Here is a 16315-nt window from a genome sequence, read left to right on the forward strand (position 1 = left end):
ACCTGGTCGCACATGTGCAGGGCGGTCAGAAGCATCAGAGCACCTGTGCTGGGCATGTAGAGCTGACTGTACTTCAGCAGGGGAGACTTCAGAAACCTGTGCAGCATTGACAGCCAACAGTCAATAGTGTCAAAAGCAGACAATAATGATCTAAAAGTCTCAATTTGACCTGGCAATACGAGTCCCCTTACCTTTGCGTTACATATGTGATCAAATCTGGATGAAGCATTTTAAAGTGCTTAACTGGTGCCTTAAATCCAAAGTATCGAGAGGGCCTGTTTGAGGGGATAAATGTAGTAAGGGGTGAAAAAACGTTCCATTAAGAACGTCAAAAAGTACATCAATTGCAAGGGAGCTTATAAAAAGATGAGTATCATCAAGTGAATTGTATGCGTTAAGCCCTACCACCATTCACAAGATTCTATCCATTGCACACCGCACCACATTCATAGAAATACAACAGCACCATCTTGTGGTAATAAATGGAATTACACCTTCTCTTCCCCAGTTGCTGTGGTGTTGTCCCAAAGTTCATCGCAAATCCAAATGCTATCAAACTCTGTGTCTTGACTGGAAGGAGAAGACAACATGTATTGAAAATGCACAACAACGAGTTAAATCCACACATAACCTTGTTAAGTGGACAGAAGCACATCAGACCAATCCAGTGGATTTGTCTAAGGTCAGGATGGGCAACTTTGATGGGGGTGGGGGCCACAAAATCTGACCACATCAAAATCTGATGTGGGTACGCAGGTCTGTGTACCCAAATCCATACCCACACATGCAGTCAGAGCTAGCCCTAGCCTTTTGGGGACCCTCAGTGAAATTTGAAGTGAAATTTCTGTACATTTCCTGCAATTCCACACGTTGCAGTTTTAAAGCAAGTTTGCTGCAAATCTACACATTTTGCCATGGCGGGGAGGGGAGGGGAGGGGGGAGAAAAGTGTCCAGTTTTTAATAAGACATCTGACTGAGAGTGAGTAACAAAATCACTGGGGGCCAACGGTAGCCAGCAGCATACCACCCTGCATACCACTGCTGGCTTGCTTCTGAAGCTAAGCAGGGTTGGTCCTGGTCAGTTCCTGTATGGGTGACCAGATGCTGCTGGAAGTGGTGTTGGAGGGCCAGTAGGAGGCACTCTTTCCTCTGGTCTAAAAAATATCCCAATGCCCCCGGGCAGTGATTGGGGACACTGCCCTGTGTAGGGTGCTGTCTTTCGGATGGGACGTTAAACGGGTGTCCTGACTCTCTGAGGTCATTAAAGATCCCATGGCACCTATCGTAAGAGTAGGGGTGTTAACCCCGGTGTCCTGGCTAAATTCCCAATCTGGCCCTCAAACCATCACGGTCACCTAATAATCCCCAGTTTACAATTGGCTCAATAATCTCCCTCCTCTCCCCTGTAACTATTCCCCAGGTCGTTGCTGAAAATAAGAATGTGTCCTCAGTCAACTTACCTGGTAAAATAACGGTTACATAAAGATAGGTAATTCAACCATAATTACTGCAAGTTTAAATAGCTGGCTGCAAATCTGGCTGCAAAATGAACTTAAAATACATTTTAAAAAATAGCTTACATGGGCTAATTGAGTGAAGTGAGAAAAACTGCTGATGTACAACCAAATTTCAAAATTCCACTTGATGTATTCTACTATTTTAACTCTCAGTAAGTTGAGACCCCAACCACCCCCCCCCAAAAAATATACAGTGCCTTGCGAAAGTATTCGGCCCCCTTGAACTTTGCGACCTTTTGCCACATTTCAGGCTTCAAACATAAAGATATAAAACTGTATTTTTTTGTGAAGAATCAACAACAAGTGGGACACAATCATGAAGTGGAACGACATTTATTGGATATTTCAAACTTTTTTAACAAATCAAAAACTGAAAAATTGGGCGTGCAAAATTATTCAGCCCCTTTACTTTCAGTGCAGCAAACTCTCTCCAGAAGTTCAGTGAGGATCTCTGAATGATCCAATGTTGACCTAAATGACTAATGATGATAAATACAATCCACCTGTGTGTAATCAAGTCTCCGTATAAATGCACCTGCACTGTGATAGTCTCAGAGGTCCGTTAAAAGCGCAGAGAGCATCATGAAGAACAAGGAACACACCAGGCAGGTCCGAGATACTGTTGTGAAGAAGTTTAAAGCCGGATTTGGATACAAAAAGATTTCCCAAGCTTTAAACATCCCAAGGAGCACTGTGCAAGCGATAATATTGAAATGGAAGGAGTATCAGACCACTGCAAATCTACCAAGACCTGGCCGTCCCTCTAAACTTTCAGCTCATACAAGGAGAAGACTGATCAGAGATGCAGCCAAGAGGCCCATGATCACTCTGGATGAACTGCAGAGATCTACAGCTGAGGTGGGAGACTCTGTCCATAGGACAACAATCAGTCGTATATTGCACAAATCTGGCCTTTATGGAAGAGTGGCAAGAAGAAAGCCATTTCTTAAAGATATCCATAAAAAGTGTCGGTTAAAGTTTGCCACAAGCCACCTGGGAGACACACCAAACATGTGGAAGAAGGTGCTCTGGTCAGATGAAACCAAAATTGAACTTTTTGGCAACAATGCAAAATGTTATGTTTGGCGTAAAAGCAACACAGCTGAACACACCATCCCCACTGTCAAACATGGTGGTGGCAGAATCATGGTTTGGGCCTGCTTTTCTTCAGCAGGGACAGGGAAGATGGTTAAAATTGATGGGAAGATGGATGGAGCCAAATACAGGACCATTCTGGAAGAAAACCTGATGGAGTCTGCAAAAGACCTGAGACTGGGACGGAGATTTGTCTTCCAACAAGACAATGATCCAAAAGATAAAGCAAAATCTACAATGGATTGGTTCAAAAATAAACATATCCAGGTGTTAGAATGGCCAAGTCAAAGTCCAGACCTGAATCCAATCGAGAATCTGTGGAAAGAACTGAAACTGCTGTTCACAAATGCTCTCCATCCAACCTCACTGAGCTCAAGCTGTTTTGCAAGGAGGAATGGGAAAAAATATCAGTCTCTTGATGTGCAAAACTGATAGAGACATACCCCAAGCGACTTACAGCTGTAATCGCAGCAAAAGGTGGCGCTACAAAGTATTAACTTAAGGGGGCTGAATAATTTTGCACACCCAATTTTTCAGTTTTTGATTTGTTAAAAAAGTTTTAAATATCCAATAAATGTCGTTCCACTTCATGATTGTGTCCCACTTGTTGTTGATTCTTCACAAAAAAATACAGTTTTATATCTTTATGTTTGAAGCCTGAAATGTGACAAAAGGTCGCAAAGTTCAAGGGGGCCGAATACTTTCGCAAGGCACTGTATATATTTATTTAAATCTTTGGAACTTGATCTACACCCTGTGGGCTGTCAGTTACCCATCCTTGGTTTAATGAATACATTAATATTTTAACAGATATTTTATGGTACCAGAAATTCAACCCATCAAAACAATTCCTAACATGCATTTTACAAGGTCCTTTCCTTGGAACAGAGGAAAACAAGTGACAAGACTCCTGACCTCAATTCAGAGGAGAGTTCAAATTACTGCCATTAAAAAGTGTGATAGTTGTGATAATTACTGCTGTCAGTTGTGACAAGCAACTACACATAGACAAGAACCCACAAAACCAAAAGGGAAAATGGCAACCTAAATAGGATCCCCAATCAGAGACAACGATAAACAGCTGCCTCTGATTGGGAACCAATTCAGGCCACCATAGACATACAATTACCTAGACTTATAAAACCCCTAGATATACAAAACCCTAGACAAGACAAAACAAGCATACCCACCCTTGTCACACCCTGACCTAACCAAAATAATAACGAAAACAGAGATAACTAAGTTCAGGGTGTGACACATGCACAATTTAAAAACCAGAGCACAATGTCTAAACTGTAATGTAGACAGTATTTGATTAATTTAGGACATGTCTGAACAGGAATAAAAATGAGGTCAGTTGTGGGATATAGAGCACAAATATGTTAGACAGGTCAGGCTGAATGTTCAGGCAGGCGGGCTCAGAGTCAGGGCAGGTAAAAAGTCAAAACCAGGAGCACAGGACAGGACAGGCCTAGTGTAACGTTCATAGTTGGAAGGATTGGACCAAGGTGCAGCTTTGTAGTGCAAAAGGCTATAATACAAAAACAAGATCCCACACCAAACAGTGGGAAAAGGCTGCCTAAATATGATCCCCAATCAGAGACAACAATAGACAGCTGCCTCTGATTGGGAACCATACCAAGCCAACCTAGAGATAAATAAACTAGAATGCCCACCCTAGTCACACCCCGACCTAACCAAAATAGAGAATAAAGGATCTCTAAGGTCAGGGAGTGACACCTAGTCAGTAGCTTTACCATTAACCACAAATTCAGATCTTGACAAAATGGCAAGCATACATGTGAAGACACCAGCAACACTGGAACCTCAAACAATCTCTCATTTAGTAAAGCATTTGAGTTTCAACTTTCAGCAACTAACATGAAGGTAGAGTCTTATGAATGGGAAACTGATTATTACAAACTCCCCCCAAAAATGCATGAATTTGATAAATGTAATCTCATCTGCCAAAATCGAACCATTCCACAATAAGACACAAGAAAACTACAGTCGCAGTAGGTTGAGTGTGTCAATGTCTCAGTTGAATGCAACAGGTCATAGAACTGTCAGGGTTCATGGATTACAGGGATGAAGATACAGGTAGTTGATTTGTATGGATTACATTTTTTTGGACAATGGTTTCCCAATTAACTAAGTAGCCTAGATTACATTCTACCAACGTTTTAGAATATACAAATGTTTGAGAGGGAAAACAATTTCAAAAAACGCAGAATATTCACCTGTTCGCAAGTCTGTCATGGAAGAAGTCCAGGTCATAGTATTGTCCATACATAATCATGGTTATAGTAACACTTACACAAAAAGCCCCCACTAGGAAGACACACTTCCTCCAAGAAATCGTCATATTTCTCAACTAGAGAACATAATATCTCGTGCTGTTTGAGTATAAAAAAAAAAGTTTGAGTTTAACTTTCTGTTACAAGTAATTTACTGCTCTAAAACCCAGGTGAGTCAGTTGGGTGAACAAGGTTCATATCCTTAATGCTCCACGTGTTGTGCACAACAGGAGCAAAACAATTTTCCTCTGCGTCTTTTTTCAGTCAGACTATGATCTGTCCCGCAGAGTATGATTGTGCTGTCTCTGTCCTGTTTTTTATTTTTAGCTCTCAGTATAACGACACACGGCGAGACCCAGATGCAGACACAGGAGGCAGAAGGTTCGAGTCTATGATATTTCTTAAACAACAAGAGGCAGGTCAAGGACAGGTAAAAGTGAATTAACCAGGTCAAAGTTCCAAACGGTACAGGGAGGCAGGCAGGTTCAAGGTCATGTCAGGCTGAATGTTCAGGCAGGCGGGCTCAGAGTCAGGTCAGGCTGAATGTTCAGGCAGGCGGGCTCAGAGTCAGGTCAGGCTGAATGTTCAGGCAGGCGGGCTCAGAGTCAGGGAAGGCTGAATGTTCAGGCAGGCGGGCTCAGAGTCAGGTCAGGCTGAATGTTCAGGCAGGCGGGCCCAGAGTCATGTCAGGCTGAATGTTCAGGCAGGCGGGCTCAGAGTCAGGTCAGGCTGAATGTTCAGGCAGGCGGGCTCAGAGTCAGGTCAGGCTGAATGTTCAGGCAGGCGGGCTCAGAGTCAGGGAAGGCTGAATGTTCAGGCAGGCGGGCCCAGAGTCATGTCAGGTAAAAAGTCAAAACCGGGAGCACACTAGTTGACTTGACAAGACAAACTGGCAAAAGACAGGAAAATCAGGAAAATGAAGAAGTATTAACGAGATTTGGAAGATAACAACAACGGACTAATATCTCTGGCGAGACTCTAAACACAAGAAACCAAAAAAAACGGAAGAGACAAGCCGATGACAGATGCAGAGTGCCTCTGTCAGACCGACTATCCACAGACAGCGTTAACTCTGTCTCCTCTACCAATTGTGAGCGTTTTGGGGACAACGTTGAGGCCAACACCCCCAGCACGTAAGAGAGTTCGACACATACGTCGGGGGAAGAAGAAATCCACTACCACCCCGCGACACCTATCAATTGAGACCCAGGACGAGCCCCCAGTCCAACAGGAGATAAATGTCTTCAACTTATCAAGACCCTGACATCCGCTCACCTCTGTGTTTTCAATAAGTGTGTACAAATAACATTTGTACCCACTGCATACATTAATGACTTTGATGTCCAGATAGATCTATTCAAGTTTTTCATAATCTGAGATTGGGTGAGTTCTTTGATAAAAGGATGTAGGTGACCTACTGACAGACAAACAGAAACACAAATCCTATGATAACCTGAGTAGAGACAAGAGAATGGCTCTTAAGGACTTAACCTTCGATTATCATAAAAAAATGTGTCAAAGGAGAAGGAATTTGTATACAAAACAAATGTGACTATGTGAATGAATGTCGCCGACAACTATCTAAAGGTGACTTCTATCACAAACTGAATTGTGACCCTACCCTGGAATTACAGCATAATGTCTCATCCACAGTGGAAATATGTTTGGAATCAGGACAAATCACTAAACAAGAAGTTGAATTTCTATGTGTGAAATTTCCCAAGATACCAATTTTCTATACAGTCGCTAAATTACACAAACAAGTATCTCCTCCTCCAGGTAGACCCATTGTAGCAGCAATTGACTCTGTGACATCCAACATTTCTAAATTTGTGGATTACCACATTAAACCGATGGTTGAGAATCTCCCATCTTATGTCAAAGATACTAGTCACATGATCTCATTGATAGAGGGCTTAGGAAGGATACCAGAGGGCACCCTGCTGGCCACTTTTGATGTGGAGAGCTTGTGCACTAACATCCCACACACTGGAGGCTTGCAGGCGTTACAACACTTCCTTCAGCAGAGAGACTCTACCCTTGCTCCATCTAATGATTGCATTTTACAACTTACTGAACTGGTATTATCCCATAACTATTTTGTCTTTGAGTCAGACTTTTTCCTTCAAATTCAGGGTGTAGCCATGGGCTCCCCTTTTTCCCCCAACTAGGTTAACCTGTATGTGGGACAATTTGAAGAAGCATTCCTTTTTAAAACAGACACACACTCCTTACTTTCTAAAATACTTCTATGGAAGAGATACATAGATGATGGCTTTGTGCTCTAGGAAGGAAGCCAGCAGGAACTAAATTAATTCCAAAGTCTACTAAATGAGACCTCAAATTCACCATGCAGACTGGTGAGAGAAAAATAAACTACCTGGATTTATGGATTATCAAAGAGAATGATGCATTACACACAGACTTATACACAAAGCCCACAGATTGCAAAACCTTGCAATGTGCAGATAGTATGCATCCCCTTCCCCTCAAGAATGGTCTACCATATAGCCAGTTGTGTAAGGTTAAACGAATTTGTGGCCACCAGTCAGATTTGGACCGCAATGCTAAAACAATGACAGATAAATTCAAAATGAGATGCTGCAAGGACAAAACTCTTGATGCGGCAATGATGAAAATATCTCAAAAACCAAGTGGTGAATTACTAAAAACTCAACCAAAGAAGAAAAACAACGCAACCGTCTTTTGTACTAAGTACACCAAGGGTTCTGAGAAAATGAAAGCAATTCTGAAAAAGCACTGGCATATTCTGCAATCAGACAAAAAAATCATGCACCTCTTCAAGGAACCCCCACTGATGGTCTATAGGCATGGTCGCAATATTGGAGATAGTTCGGTGAGATCTGACATGCCCCCTAAGCCCACTCAGACACTCTTGACACCTATTCCAAATGGGAACTACAAATGTGGCTTATGCCAATTTTTTTTACAGTGTCACTAATTAATTTTAATTAACTTAATCATTACGACACACCCCTCACCACTGTCATTGATTACACTAATTGCACTGTGCTTTATACATAACCTGGTTCAAGTATTTATGACATTACCCTGAGGAAGGCACAGTGATGTCGAAACGTTGGTAAATACCCATTACATTTTTGGGAGATTATACATGCAGTGTGCGACTTTATTTTGATAGTTTAAAACACAAACAGAGAACACAGGAATAAATACCCTGGGAATAATGGGGAAAACGGGTGACACCTGGAGGTGGGTGGAGACAATCACAAAGACAGGTGAAACAGATCAGGGCGTGATACAGTGCCTTGCGAAAGTATTCGGCCCCCTTGAACTTTGCGACCTTTTGCCACATTTCAGGCTTCAAACATAAAGATATAAAACTGTATTTTTATGTGAAGAATCAACAACAAGTGGGACACAATCATGAAGTGGAACGACATTTATTGGATATTTCAAACCTTTTTAACAAATCAAAAACTGAAAAATTGGGCGTGCAAAATGATTCAGCCCCCTTAAGTTAATACTTTGTAGCGCCACCTTTTGTTGCGATTACAGCTGTAAGTCGCTTGGGGTATGTCTCTATCAGTTTTGCACATTGAGAGACTGACATTTTTTCCCATTCCTCCTTGCAAAACAGCTCGAGCTCAGTGAGGTTGGATGGAGAGCATTTGTGAACAGCAGTTTTCAGTTCTTTCCACAGATTCTCGATTGGATTCAGGTCTGGACTTTGACTTGGCCATTCTAACACCTGGATATGTTTATTTTTGAACCATTCCATTGTAGATTTTGCTTTATGTTTTGGATCATTGTCTTGTTGGAAGACAAATCTCCGTTCCAGTCTCAGGTCTTTTGCAGACTCCATCAGGTTTTCTTCCAGAATGGTCCTGTATTTGGCTCCATCCATCTTCCCATCAATTTTAACCATCTTCCCTGTCCCTGCTGAAGAAAAGCAGGCCCAAACCATGATGCTGCCACCACCATGTTTGACAGTGGGGATGGTGTGTTCAGGGTGATGAGCTGTGTTGCTTTTACGCCAAACATAACATTTTGCATTGTTGCCAAAAAGTTCAATTTTGGTTTCATCTGACCAGAGCACCTTCTTCCACATGTTTGGTGTGTCTCCCACGTGGCTTGTGGCAAACTTTAAACGACACTTTTTATGGATATCTTTAAGAAATGGCTTTCTTCTTGCCACTCTTCCATAAAGGCCAGATTTGTGCAATATACGACTGATTGTTGTCCTATGGACAGAGTCTCCCACCTCATCTGTAGATCTCTGCAGTTCATCCAGAGTGATCATGGGCCTCTTGGCTGCATCTCTGATCAGTCTTCTCCTTGTATGAGCTGAAAGTTTAGAGGGACGGCCAGGTCTTGGTAGATTTGCAGTGGTCTGATACTCCTTCCATTTCAATATTATCGCTTGCACAGTGCTCCTTGGGATGTTTAAAGCTTGGGAAATCTTTTTGTATCCAAATCCGGCTTTAAACTTCTTCACAACAGTATCTCGGACCTTCCTGGTGTGTTCCTTGTTCTTCATGATGCTCTCTGCGCTTTTAACGGACCTCTGAGACTATCACAGTGCAGGTGCATTTATACGGAGACTTGATTACACACAGGTGGATTGTATTTATCATCATTAGTCATTTAGGTCAACATTGGATCATTCAGAGATCCTCACTGAACTTCTGGAGAGAGTTTGCTGCACTGAAAGTAAAGGGGCTGAATAATTTTGCACGCCCAATTTTTCAGTTTTTGATTTGTTAAAAAAGTTTGAAATATCCAATAAATGTCGTTCCACTTCATGATTGTGTCCCACTTGTTGTTGATTCTTCACAAAAAAATACAGTTTTATAACTTTATGTTTGAAGCCTGAAATGTGGCAAAAGGTCGCAAAGTTCAAGGGGGCCGAATACTTTCGCAAGGCACTGTAGTCAATGCACCTTCCTCGTGTGTGGAGTTGGGGGTTTCTTTTTATGGAAATGCCCCAATTCACACCAACTAGCAGTTTAAAGAGGTGTGGCCATAATTAGGGAAATTCGGGCAGGCTTGCCTTTCAATGATTATTTATAACCTCTACCTTTTTAACTTGCTAAAACTTGATTATATGATTAGAGTACAATTTGAGGAGAGCATAGTGTACATGTCATGCATTACATGTTCATTACAGGTGCCATTGTAGCTAGGATTTTAAGGCCTTGTCTTTGGAGTTATGAAATCATAGCTAGTGCCATATAAGAATTCTCCTAAATTCAGACTCATTACGTTACTTAAGCTGCGTTTAGACAGAATGCTCAAATCTGATATTTTTTAAACTAATTGGTATTTGGACTAATCAGACCAGCTCTGAAAAATACCTGATGTGAAAAGATCTGATGTGATTGGTCAAAATACAATTTAGTGGACAAATGTTCAGAATTGGGCTGTCTGTGTAAACACATCCTTTGTGTTCTAGAAATGACAGAGTGGAATGGATATAGGGGAGTAAGTAATTACATGGATTTCTCAGTCCATCTGCAAATCTTTTTCCAGCATGACAGAATAGGATTGGGTTTTAATTGGTCTCGAGCTGATGACAGGACCCTTCAACCAGTAGAGCCCATTTTCCCTTCCTTGACTAGATAAATAACCAACGGCCAGGGGGATGTAACGGTTTTCCGTATGAGAAGGAGAGTCGGACCAAAATGCAGCGTGTCTATTGCAATCCATGTTTAATGAAGAAACAAACTAAACACAAACACTACCAAAACAATAAACTTAACGAAAACCGAAACAGCCTATACTTGTGAAACCTAACACAGAACAATGACATCAGGACACTAAGGACAATCACCCACCAACACACAGTGAAACCCAGGCTACCTAAATATGGTTCCCAATCAGAGACAATGACTAACACCTGCCTCTGATTGAGAACCATATCAGGCCAGACATAGAAATAGACAAACAAGACATCCAACATAGAATGCCCACCCAGTTCACGTCCTGACCAACACTAAAACAAGGAAAACACACACGAACGATGGTCAGAACGTGACAGTACCCCCCCTCCAATGTGCGGACTCCGGACGCACAACTTAAACCTATAGGGGAGGGTGTGGGTGGGCATCTGTCCGCGGTGGCGGCTCTGGCGCTGGACGTGGACCCCACTCCATAATAGTCTTTGTCCACCTCCTTAGCGTCCCTAGATAGGTGACCCTCCTAAGAGACAGCTCGGGACAGAGGGGAAGCTCGGAACAGAAGGACAGCTCGGGACAGAGGTAGCTCGGGACTGATGGGTAGCTCAGCACTGAGAGGAAGCTCAGGCAGGTGGTTGGATCCAGCAGATCCTGGCTGGCTGGCGGTTCTGGAAGATCCTGGCTGACTGGCAGATCCGGAAGATCCTGGCTGACTGGCGGATCCGGAAGATCCTGGCTGACTGGCGGATCCGGAAGATCCTGGCTGACTGGCGGATCCGGAAGATCCTGGTCGACTGGCGGATCCGGAAGAGTCTGGTCGACTGGCAGATCCGGAAGAGTCTGGTCGACTGGTAGATCCGGAAGAGTCTGGTCGACTGGCAGATCTGGAAGAGTCCGGTCGACTGGCAGATCTGGAAGAGTCCGGTCGACTGGCAGATCTGGAAGAGTCCGGTCGACTGGCAGATCTGGAAGAGTCCGGTCGACTGGCAGATCTGGAAGAGTCCGGTCGACTGGCAGCTCTGGCTGCTCCATGCTGACTGGCTGCTCCATGATGACTGGCAGCTCTGGCTGCTCCATGCTGACTGGCTGCTCCATGCTGACTGGCAGCTCTGGCTGCTCCATGCTGACTGGCAGCTCTGGCTGCTCCATGCTGACTGGCAGCTCTGGCTGCTCCATGCTGACTGGCTGCTCTGGCTGCTCCATGCTGACTGGCTGCTCTGGCTGCTCCATGCTGACTGGCGGCCCTGGCTGCTCCATGCTGGCTGGCGGCCCTGGCTGCTCCATACTGGCTGGCGGCCCTGGCTGCTCCATGCTAACTGGCAGCTCTGGCGGCTCCTTGCAGACTGGCAGCTCTGGCTGCTCCATGCTGACTGGCTGCTCTGGCTGCTCCATGCTGACTGGCGGCCCTGGCTGCTCCATGCTGGCTGGCGGCCCTGGCTGCTCCATACTGGCTGGCGGCCCTGGCTGCTCCATACTGGCTGGCGGCCCTGGCTGCTCCATGCTAACTGGCAGCTCTGGCGGCTCCTTGCAGACTGGCAGCTCTGGCAGCTCCTTGCAGACTGGCAGCTCCTTGCAGACTGGCAGCTCTATGCAGACTGGCAGCTCCTTGCAGACTGGCAGCTCCTTGCAGACTGGCAGCTCCTTGCAAACTGGCAGCTCCTTGCAAACTGGCAGCTCCTTGCAGACTGGCAGTTCTGAACAGGCGGGAGACTCCGGCAGCGCTGTAGAGAAGGAAGGCTCTAACAGCGCTAAACAGGCGGGAGACTCCGACATCGCTGGAGAGGAGGAGGGCTCCGACAGCGCTGGACAGGCGAGGCGCACTGTAGGCCTGATGCGTGGTGCTGGCACTGGTGGTACTGGGCCGAGGACACGCACAGGAAGCCTGGTGCGGGGAGCTGCTACCGGAGGGCAGGGGTGTGGAGGTGGTACTGGAAAGACCGGACCGTGCAGGCGCACTGGAGCTCTTGAGCACCGAGCCTGCCCAACCTTACCTGGTTGAATGCTCACGGTCGCCCTGCCAGTGCGGCGTGGTGGAATAGCCCGCACTGGGCTATGTAGGCGAACCGGAGACACCGAGCGCAAGGCTGGTGCCATGTAAGCCGGCCCAAGGAGACGCACTGGGGACCAGATGCGTAGAGCCGGCTTCATGGCATTAGGCTCGACGCTCAATCTAGCCCGGCCGACACGCGGAGCTGGAATATACCGCACCGGGCTATGCACCCGCACTGGAGACACCGTGCGCACCACTGCATAACACGGTGCCTGTCCGGTCTCTCTAGCCCCCCGGTAAGCACAGGGAGTCTGCCCAGGTCTCCTACCTGGCGTAGCCATACTCCCTGTTAGCCCCCCCCCCCCCAATAAATTTTTGGGGCTGCCTCTCAGGCTTCCATCCGCTACGTCGTGCTGCCTCCTCATATCTGCGCCTCTCAGCTTTCGCCGCCTCCAGTTCTTCTTTGGGGCGGCGATATTCTCCTGGCTGAGCCCAGGGTCCTCTTCCTTCTAATTCGTCCTCCCATGTCCATACCTCCTCTTTGGGCTGCTCCTGTTGCCTCTTCTCCTGCTGCACCTTTGGGCGGCTACACTCCCCTGGTTTAGCCCAGGGTCCTCTCCCGTCGAGGATTTCCTCCCATGTCCAGAAATCCTTATTGCGCATCTCCTCGCGCTGCTCCTGCCTGTTGACACGCTGCTTGGTCCTTTTGCGGTGGGTGATTCTGTAACGGTTTTCCGTATGAGAAGGAGAGTCGGACCAAAATGCAGCGTGTCTATTGCAATCCATGTTTAATGAAGAAACAAACTAAACACAAACACAACCAAAACAATAAACTTAACGAAAACCGAAACAGCCTATACTTGTGAAACCTAACACAGAACAATGACATCAAGACACTAAGGACAATCACCCACCAACACACAGTGAAACCCAGGCTACCTAAATATGGTTCCCAATCAGAGACAATGACTAACACCTGCCTCTGATTGAGAACCATATCAGGCCAGACATAGAAATAGACAAACAAGACATCCAACATAGAATGCCCACCCAGTTCACGTCCTGACCAACACTAAAACAAGGAAAACACACACGAACGATGGTCAGAACGTGACAGGGGAGCACTGAGAGACCAACAGCAGATGTCATGGTGATTCCTGTCCAGACCAGAAGAATGCAGCACAGATCAGAATGGGAACTCTGCTGCATACCAGAATGTATTTCATGCAGAGAAGGGAATGAGTGGTGTTCCCATAGAAATGTCATTTGAAGACGCACTCTAGCTATTTTTGAACGCTTCCTATTCTAAAACAATATTCTATGTATAAATCCAATAATGTACGCTTAAAATTGGAATCCGTAGCGGTGAAACTGCCAGGTATTACAACAACAAAGATGTTACTTCAGACAATGAACACTATTTTTTTCCGGCAGACATCATTGCACATCGCTGCACGCGCAATAGCACAGCAGAGCATGTTCTCTGATGTAGTTGTTAACCTTGATGTGGGAGCTCCTCCGCAGTCTGAAGGTCCAATGCAGTCCTTTCATCTCAATATCAAATCATTTCTGGGTAACAATTAAGTCCATTAATGTGGTTGTTTTCAATTAAAATGGTCAACAAGGGCAATTTCTCAAACAGGAATGTTGCTAGGACTGTCTGGGAGTGGTGTGAGTGGGGAGAGGAAAACTGAAAACTAGCTGTTATTGGCAGAGGGGTTTGGAACTCTTTTTCTTATTGGTCTATTAACTCATTTATTGCATGTTGACGTCACCATGGAAGGCCAAAACTCCATCCCACCAAAACAGGCTGAAAATTCAGGTAGTCTTTTCATACAGCTCTTACACTAAAGGGCATTATCATAATTTTCACAAATTCACAGTATTAATCCAAACTCATAGTGTGGAAAAATACACTCACCGGTCAGTTTATTAGGTATACCACTCTATTCACGAAAATGGATCGCTCCTACAGACAGTCACGTGGCCATAGCTTGTTATATAAAGCAGGCAGACAAGCATTGAGGCATTCAGTTACTGTTCGATTGAACTATAGAATGGGCAAAGTGAGTGACCTAATCAACTTCCAGTATCTCAGAAACGGCCACCCTACTGGGCTTTTCACGCACGATAGTGTCTAAGGTTTACCAAGAAGGGTGCGACAAACAAAAAACATCCAGTCAGTCGCAATGCTGTGGGTGAAAACAGCTCGTTGATGAGAGAGGTTGAAGGAGAATGGCAATAATCGTGCAAGCTAACAAACGGGCCACAAACGGACAAATAATGCTCCAGTACAACAATGCTGTGCAGAACTGCATCTCGGAACGCACAACTCGTCGATCCTTGTCAAGAATGGGCTATTGCAGCAGACGACCACTGCTAACAGCTAAAAAAGAAGAAGAAGCGGCTCCAGTGGGCACATGATCACCAACACTGGACAATTGAGAAGTGGAAAAACATTGCCTGTAACATGGCAGCGAAATCAGTTTACTTGAGTGGCCTGCTCAGTCCCCAGACCTCAACCCAATACAGCATCTTTTGGATGACATGCAACGGGCTGTTTACAGCATTAATTAACCGCCGTTGAATCTGCAGCAACTGCATGATGCCATTGTGTCAGTGCGGACCAACATACCTGTGGAGCGTTTCCTACACCTTGTAGAATGCCCTGAAGAATTCAGGCTGTACTGAAGGCAAAGGGGGGTCCGAACTGGTACTAGATGGATTTTTGTGTCTAGATACTTTTACTCAATACTAGATACTTTTACTCAAGTATGACTGTGTACCTTTTCCACCACTGGCAGTGGCGCTGTTTCTCCAAGTGCTTTAAGAGTAAAAAAAATATGTTTTGAGCAAAATCTTTTTTTCATGTTGCCCTCTGATGTCATCGGCCTCCCACCTTGATTGAGGAAAAATAGAGGAGCAATAGAGAACATTTGTGCCATGTCAGAGGACACCTGGACCACCTAACGAGATATGCCTTTTGTTAAGAAAATCAGGTGATAAATGAGCTGAAAAGGAGACTGGAGTTCTGTGGGTATTCCACTAAAACCCCTACTTCTTCTCTGATCCAGACTTGGTGTCCTTAATCTTCTCACCAGTGGTGCTATGTAGAATGATGCCAACACAGCTTACAAAAGTTATGGCAAGAGGATGAAGCCAATTTATACTAGGAAGTGATTATAATTATGCATTGTATGACTTTGATAACGATCTGAGCAACTATATTTTGATAAGGTGTATTTCAAACATGTACTGTGTAACTATGTATACTCTAATTATTTCAAACATGTTAGTGGTAGCACCCCACAGAGGAATGATAAGAGTGTGACAAACAGCAGATGGGAAGACTACTCATCTACTCAACCAGCTAGACCATATCATTGTAGCCTACCTCATTTGTTCTTGCCTGGTTTCACATGTACAACACATCATCAGAGAAATGTTGGACAAGGCATAAACAACTTGTAGGTGTTCATGTGACACAATTATAACAGTTGTTTAAACATTTTTACATTTCATAGCTTGCTTTTTCTTATAGAAGTTTAGCTAAATAATGTTGGCGTTAGACTTACTGAAAGAAAATGTGAAATCATGATTTATCAAATGAACTGTTCATGGAGTGTAGAAACAGAGTTCAAATAAAAGCGTTATCACTCAAACACACTACAAAATACATGATCACACGACCTGTTTTGAGTGTCATATTATTTAATAAAATAACTGGTAAAAAGATACACCAGAGTGAGTACGAGG

The sequence above is a fragment of the Oncorhynchus clarkii genome, chromosome 12 (assembly GCF_045791955.1).
Source record: "Oncorhynchus clarkii lewisi isolate Uvic-CL-2024 chromosome 12, UVic_Ocla_1.0, whole genome shotgun sequence".
NCBI lineage: Eukaryota > Metazoa > Chordata > Actinopteri > Salmoniformes > Salmonidae > Oncorhynchus > Oncorhynchus clarkii.